Below are 8,601 nucleotides of genomic sequence, written 5' to 3' on the forward strand. Positions count from 1 at the left end.
AAAAATCAACTGAGTCCTTCAGTGAAGAAGTTATGCCTGTTTCCTGGAGGGCTGAATTGAGCTTCACAGGCTCTCACTGGCAAAAAGCTGATGGTGCCATCTGCCCATTGCAGCCAGACAGAACCATCCCACTGAGGAGACGCCGAGGGACATCACTTTTCCCACAGTGGGAGCCATCTCCCTGAATCTCCACATGGTCGGCAGCGTGCCATTAAAGCCACTTAGGATAACAAGCCCTGTATAAACAGATTATCCAACAGACAAGTTTGGTCAATATTGCTTCATCTTTTACAGTGCAACATTCGAATGCTGGTTTAGCATGGCAGAAAGAAAACTACAGTCTAAAAAATCTAAAATCTTTGCATAAATAATGTTTATTACACAAAATAATATTCCAATAATTACCTCAGCTTTTTGCACCTATGACAGTATTTCATAGGTCTGCTATTTGACAGTGAGGGAAGTACTAAGTACATGAAAGCATCAACATAACCTATGTGAGAATTTTGTACAACAGGAATTCCTATAATTTTTTTCCAGGAGAAAGACGGAAGCTCCAGCTTTCCATATGCTCCCATTGAACTGAGCTAACCCTTACAACACGGCTCGCTGAAAACAAACTCAGTTACTCAACAGCTGTACTGCAGCTTTCATTAACACAATTTCTGACCTCAGTTGTACTGTACTATTGATCAACATCTGCACAGCACCTCTCTGGGAAACACGGGGCAGTCTGCATGTCCTGCAGCTCACCCACTTTCTTCCTCTTTTCCTGAGGCAGTGCCTCTCTCCTGGCTGGCTGTGGGGCTCCCCTTGGCCCCACCACGGCTCCCACACCAGCACCAATGCCCTCCCTGGGGTTCCCAACACAGAGCTTTGGGCTGCAAAGCTAACAAAATAAACCTCTGTGAAAGCAAACAAAGACGCAGCAAACTGCTGACCGTTGGCAGAAAAATTGGCTCGGAAGTAGAAGGGTTGGATTTTTCCTTTTGCACCTGGAAAAACGTAGGCAAATCACTGCCTTCATGCTCTAAGTCAATCATGCCCAGCTCAACAAAAATGGGTTAAAGCATACTCATATTATTGACACCTCTGAGAAGAAATCCATCTGTAGCCGGTAAAAAGCTCTCAAACTGAGTGGCACCCTGTGTTCAATGAGCAACATACCTGAAATAAAGCCTTAAAATTCTGAAAGTCAAAATATTTTTTTAAAAAGCTAAAAGCATAATCCCAGAATTTAAATTACGAGCTACATTTAATTATATTTAGAATTATGATCTCTTTAAATAGATTAGTTCAAATACTAATGCCTTAAGTATAGATTGTAACATTCGTTGTAGGCTGTAAAATCATATAGTTGAAAGTTTTTTTGAAGAAAAAAAACTCAAATGCAGAGTAATTTTTCACCAGAAGGAAAAAAACTATTTTGATCAGCATCTTTCAAATTTGCAACTACTCTAGAAAATATTTTTATTCAAAAAGGGGCGAAAAAAGGAGATGTCAAAGTTTTGCTTCAATATTTTCAAAGTAAAAAAACTGACATTGTTTCAAGGCCAAATTTACTTCAGTTTTAACACCTGAAAATTAATGCAAAATACTCTGGTTTGATTATTTGAAATAAACATCCTATTGATGTCATAGCATTTTATATCCTTTCATGTCAATGTAATAGAACAGTTCACTGGCAAGGAGGGAAGTTCCCAAATTACTATTTTCTGAATATAAGGAGGGTTTATTTGCTGCATATTTTACCAGTCATTTTTCTTTATCTTTCCTCCCTCCCTTGCCAGTCAACTTCCTAGTACCTAGATGGTTTTTCACACCACCAAAAGTATAGAGCACACTTAATTTTAGGTGTTAATCCTAGTAGAATCTGGGTAGTGAAGCATAACAAAACTGACTAAGAGAGCCAGGGGAAGCATAAAGCACTCTCAAATGCACTCAGTAACTTCACTGCTCTGCAGAATGACAGCAAGGCCCAGGTCTGTCAGCTCTCATCCAGATGATGTTCTCAAATCAAGGGCAATTTTTTTTCTTTAATTTCAACAAGAACAAGCCTAGAGCTGAACAAAATTAGAAATTATGGACTTGATGGAGATAAAATTATCTAGCAGCTGTTATGTGGAAAACTGGAAGATTATCGCAGTGGTGCCTACTGGCCTTAAAACACTTGCATTTATTAAAACATTATCAAGAGATAAGAATTGCAGTCAAACTCCTGAAATTAAATTTAGGCACAGCAAACATATAATTCTTAGACAGCCTAAATGGCCAAAGCTTCACAGAAGCTGAAGAAAGCACACTCACATACACAGCCAGCATATACACTTTTCCTATGGCAATGCTATATGAAAGATATAATTGTATAATAATGTAGACATGTAAATATATTTTATATATATAATGCTATATAATGAATTTTGAATGTTTTCCATTTTAATAAAAAGGTACAGTACGAGGTACTGTGTTCTATAGATATCTTTAATGAACTAAGTTTAGCCTTATTTGTCAGTACAAAGAAGAAATATGGTAGAAAAAAAGAAATATTTAAATTTTTAAAGGAAATTAGAGCAGAGTTCCTTCATGTCCTACAAACAAAAATATGGGACAAAGAGAGACCTTTAACTACTCTAATTTCTCCAAATAGCTAATAATGAGTCCTCAGACAAATTATTTGTGTGTTCCACAGCTCAAAGTAGAAAATGCTATTTTGCCACCCAGACCACTCTGGGAGATGCACTCGTGGCAGACATTTTCAACCACTGCTGCTGAGCTCACTAAACCTGACGGTCCTGTGTTCACAGGATAGAAATCATTGAACAAAATGTCTTTCTTTTGACAGTCTGCATGAACTATAAATCCTTTCTAGAATCTCTTTCAGGGTCTCTCTCTATGACAAAATCTGTTCAAATGGCAGGGTAAGGCCCGCAGGACCATCCAGGGCTTCTGAGCAGCAAACTGGCATTACTAAGATAAGGTGTGGTTACATTAATCTTCTTTATTTCAAATAATAAATGCGGGTTCCTGTCAGACTGACAGGACATGGGTGTTGCAAGTCCTATGAGCTGAACACAGCTCTTTGACAAAAAATTTTAGGAGATAAAGCCAAGCATGTGCAAAGTCAACATAACAGCTAACCCCTAATCAAAACTTTACCAGAACCATCACAGGGAAAAGTATCCAAAGCCTGTTTAATTCAAACAGTAATCTTTCCTAGGACTAGTCCAGGCCCTTACTATCTTACATAATTTTTCTGTTACCTGCCTTTATTCTCTTCCTTTCTGTCCCCAAGGGCAGAAGCCATGTGGCACCATTGTCATTGCCACATCATTATCTGTTGCAGCAGAAATACAGCAATAAGCAAACAAACTTTTTTTTTTTTTTCTGACACCACCTCTACAGGGGAATGCAAAACAAGAAAAACCCAGAAGAGCCCCAAAGCAATTTAGTGCATGAATATGACTGATATCAGTTACCACGCTGGAAATGTTGTGGGAGTTTTCCTGGCCTGTTTGTAGATGTGTGTGCTTGTTTTTACAAGGTTCCTCCACCAAGAACAAAACATCAGCAAGCCTTGTGTCTCCTGCAGAGTTGATTATATTAGATCATTTTATCTTATTGACAGAGGGGAGAGACAGGCTGGGTGTGATGAATGGCTATTGTTATACCCTACCTGACCACCCTGGCGCCCACCCAGGCACGCAGCCTGATGGCAATCAGGTAGCCTGACTCATGTGATATTTGACAAAGGATAGGTCAAGATCCTCCCCATCTGTTATCAGGAAAAGCCTTCTGTCTACTTGCAGCAACACTGCAGTGTTACTTTTACTACTGAAAAAATGTGTAGAAGTAAGAAGGGCAGTTTCCAACTTCCCCTACTATTGCATTTACACTATTAAAAAGCAAAATGAAGCACTTGGATTGGAATAAATGGCATCTCTCTTCTGTCAGCACAGCCTAGCAAACACATATGCTTAAAGCAGACCGTGCTCTGGAGCACCCCCGACACAGGGAAATGTGAGCATATACAGTCAGCCACCCTGATCCCTGCTCAGCTGACTAAATTACAAGCCTGCTAGAAAACTGGGGTAGAACTGACTCACAGGGAACATTTGAGAAGATACCACAGACATTAATACAAGTGTTTGGATGCCTGAGGTATGCAGTTGCAGCTTGAAAACTCAGAAATGGGAGCACTTCTGTTGAGAGAAAAGAAATTCCAGTAACTGCACATAGGGAAGTACTAATACATTAAAGTAAAAACCTTCTTCTATCTCTAATGACATGAAATAAAATACAGAATGATGAGCTCTAAGTGCATCTGTAAGACCAAGCAACATTGTAATTTTGTGCCATCTAACCTGAATATCCAGAGACATCTAAGATTTTCTACTGCAACTATAACGCTGCGCCTTTGTGGAAGAACTATTGTAGTACTGGACTAGATGATGCATTTCCATTCAGTCACATAACCTGTAATGTAAACTAATTATAAAAAGAACACCTTCCACATTCAGGGGTAGAGTCACATCCAGTTCATGGGTCTTACTGCAGTACATTCATCCAACTCAGTATGGGAACTGAATGCTTCTAGGCAACTTTTCTTGCCTTCACCATAAAATTAGAAAAACTTTTTGCTACTCTTTCTGTATAGGGTTTAGCATTTGTCAGTTATTAACAGCAAGCAACTTACTACAATAATTAATATCCCTTAATAATTTATTACTAAGGATGGTAATTATTTCTTTTTTCTGTAGAGAGTTACTCTTAAAATATTAGGCAGGCACATACTTTCCTACTCTTAGAGTTGGCCTTGTTGCTAGGCAGCAAACAAGAACATCACGCACTTTGGAAGATCTCACCAAATAAATTATCATCTTTTTTTCTTTGTTTTGACCTAAGCCTAATACTGAGATTTTTCTATTCCACAGTTTGTTGGGTGCTTCGGAATTAGTTCACTTATAACTTGAGGCTCTTATTTTTTTTCATTCAAGAAAGTCATATGCAACTACTTCCTGTCTCTGCAGGCTGAGGACAAAGATGATCAGCTGTGGAGAATACTGCTAGTTAGCTCAGTCAAAAAGCAATGCCTGTTCATCAACATATTCAAACACAATGTCACTGGACAACTTTTAGCAAAGCTAAAATCCCCCATGACATATGGTAGCCTGCAGGCTGAAGGGCACAGGACCTGAGCACAAAGCTTGTTTCTCACAGAATCCCTAGACAGCCAAGATTCTGATTTTCAACCCTTCCTTGCATGGCAAGCTGATGAATTTAGCAAAAGTTGGGGTGGAAGACTGAAGCTTATTTCCATCTATAATTGCACAGATGCTTTGAGAAGTTATATATTGAAATTATATCACCCTATATGATGTAGGTGCTTATGGATGTTTTAGCAGCAACCTGGGTACTATATCATAGCAGCAGTCCAGGGTGACAAGTGCAGTAAATCACCTCTAGCCTGGAACTATAACACATTACAGCCACAGAGCTCTTCAACACGGCTTTATTGCCCTTTATAAATTATTAGACAGTTAAGAGACAAATACTTCTGGCAAAATCCTTAGTGATAGGCAGCATGGCAATGAATTTCCTTGTCATTTGCTATGGATTGTCATGCAGCTTGGCTCTATGAGAGTAGCAGATTTAAATGAAGACCTCCAATAAATGCAGTGCCTTTAAATAGGGCTTGCTTTCTTCCATTTCTGTAGTTGAAGCTGAAGCAACTCCCTGTCCTACACCAACAAAAACAGCAACATACTACTGAACTTGCCCTTTTCCATGGAATGCAATGTGTGTCTTGGTGTCACCACTGGCTACTGGCCCTGTTCAAACACAGCTTTTGAACATTGGTGCACCAGTTTGCATTTGTGCTGAGTGCACTACAGGCCCTTCAGCTCGAAGCAGGAATGCTCTACACTCACTTTGCACTTTGTAGGTGAATGCAAACACACAGAGCCTGAGGCAATGGAGCAGTGCAAACTCACATAGCTGGTAAACATCCAAGATCTAAGAAACTTAGGGAGGCATGATGATGAACTCCTTGAAAATGGGTAAAACAACTCTTGTCAATCCAAATTACTTCATATAAAAGAGATTTTTTGTCATGCAATTAAAATTCATACACAATACATAAAATCTGTTTTTAATTACCATAATTCCACAAAAAGGCAATAAAGACTCATTACACAAACCTTTCTCCCAATATTTTCTACTACAAAGAAAATCTAAGGTCCCTGTTACATATTTTATACATCATATATCTCACTTGACAAGCATCCTCACAATGCAGTAAAACTACACTCAGTACAGCAAAATCTGCAGTTAGGGACAGAAAACCACCATTTTCCTAATAATGAATTGAGGTAACAAGATTTCCCATTCATGATTATGTAGAAAATAGGTAATTACAACAAAGCAATGAACCAAACCTTAGTCCCCTAATGCATAAATTTTTATCATCAAAATCTGTATTAGTCTGGAAGATCACTTTTCTTCCCTCCTGGAAAATTACTGTTGATGGTGTATTCCTACAATTGAGCTGCATTTACCTAAAAGTAAAGTGGAAAAATGAAGCATTCATATTTATCTTAGTTCAAAATCATGTCTCTTGCAATGTCGGTCTTAATCCAGAATTCAGAAAATGCTGAAGTCAAATACAGAGCTGCACAAGTGGGTTTACATATCAAGTTTAAGATGATTTTTTGGAACATTTCCTGGCAGATTAAAAGGTTTCTAATCATAGTCTCAACTAAGACTCCCACATCCTCTGCTTCTGGAGTGCTTTTGGCTTTGCATGGATAGTCTGGGTCCCAAGGGAGAGCCACAGCTAACGATTCCATCACACACCCCCAAACGCCTCACAAACATCGCAGCACGATGGGGCCAAACAGGGCTGTCACACGGCTCATGTGACACACAGATGGACACAGGCACAGCCAGTGACAGCCCAGGCAAATGCACAACCCCTTTTTGCTTAACTACTAAATGTATGTTCAAATACATCACTCATTGCACATAAATATTTATACTCTGCTTTTGAAGTGGCATGTGATAATCTTGCTGCAAAATACTAATTTATGCATATTCTATCCATATTGAGCAGATCAAAACTTGAGTCTTGTCACTACAAATGCATATTTACAATGAGCTTTGAAAATATTTTTATCTAAATTATCACACCTCTGAAATCCCTCATTAAGAAAAATTACTTCAAAATCTGCAGGTGAAAAATGATCATTTATGGTCCTGTCTCACACCAAAAAGTTTTAAGCTTGTAACATTCACAGGCTCAAAAACCTTCTGTTTCAGCAGATTAAAGAACTGTTCAAGTTCCTAAGATAACTTTTATGTGTTAATAAAAAATTAGTAAAATAAATTAGAAATGAAAAAGTAAATCCATCACTGACAGGAAATAAGTGTACATGCAAATGTTTAGATCTTTAAAAATTAGTCTGTGTGCCATTTCCATTCCACAGGGGATAAGAAAGTGCTTTGTCCCTTCAGCTGACATGTGACTTACTAATGCTTAAACTGCATGCTTCCTACTTCATCTAGAAAATGAAATTTGTAAGATATTTGATAACACAAGGCAGAGAAAAACAAAAATATACTACTTGTACCTTCCTTTCTGGATATATTGCACTTAGGGAAAAAAATTATTACAAGCCTAAAATCCACACGGTAATCAAATACTCCCTTTGAGGAATTTACAGGAAGAGGTATGCTTTTGAAACAATCATATGTACAAAGAGTTAGCAGACATGATGGTATAATATTTTGCCTCATCATTTTCCATCTATTTAAGAACCCAAATTTCTATAGGGAAAAGACCAAACCAAAACAAACATACTTAAAATTACACATTTTGATTCAATTTAACTAAAAGGCAAAAGAAAACAGGAAAAAATCAGTGATAGAAAGAGTTCTGTAGGACAAGATTGTTTGATTCAGCCTGTCCACACTGCATAGCATCTGATGACAGGCTCTTTAACAGAGCTTTAAACATGCTAACAGTGCTATTAAGATTACTTCTACCATCTCCCAGCGCAGGCACAAACGCTCTTGGCACAGTCACATTTTGTACCCGCCTATGCCAAATTTCAAAGAAGCCGCAAGTAAGACACGAGAAGTAGAGAAATAGACTCTTGTTTGCAGCCCAGAAAAATCCAGGTGGAACCTCTTCCATTAAGGAAAGACAGCACCAAGTAAGGTCATAAGGCACAAAGAGATGTCAGGCTCTAAAGAAACAGTGCCCCTCCAAGAATGTGAGGTAGGTACCCAAAGAATGGGTAAAGTATGGGTAGAGCTAGAGGACAATTGTCAAAAAGCATTCTAAAGATAACTGGGGAGCTACAGGATAACTGGCAGTGTGTAGTTACCAGTGGCTGAAAAGCAAGGAGGAAATACATGGCTAAATGCTACCCAAGCAAGAGTGGCTGATTTTTGACTGTGAACCTCAGAGGCAAGCAGAGGACACTGCTGAAATCAGAGAAGCCTCGAGGAGGGAGCTCAGACAGACCAACAAGAGCCTCCCCAGAAAACAGCAGGCAAAATGTGCCATTGGCATAGGCCCAGGTGCCAAAACCGAGAGGACAC

Source organism: Ammospiza caudacuta, chromosome 9 (genome assembly GCF_027887145.1).
Source record: "Ammospiza caudacuta isolate bAmmCau1 chromosome 9, bAmmCau1.pri, whole genome shotgun sequence".
In the NCBI taxonomy this organism is placed as follows: domain Eukaryota; kingdom Metazoa; phylum Chordata; class Aves; order Passeriformes; family Passerellidae; genus Ammospiza; species Ammospiza caudacuta.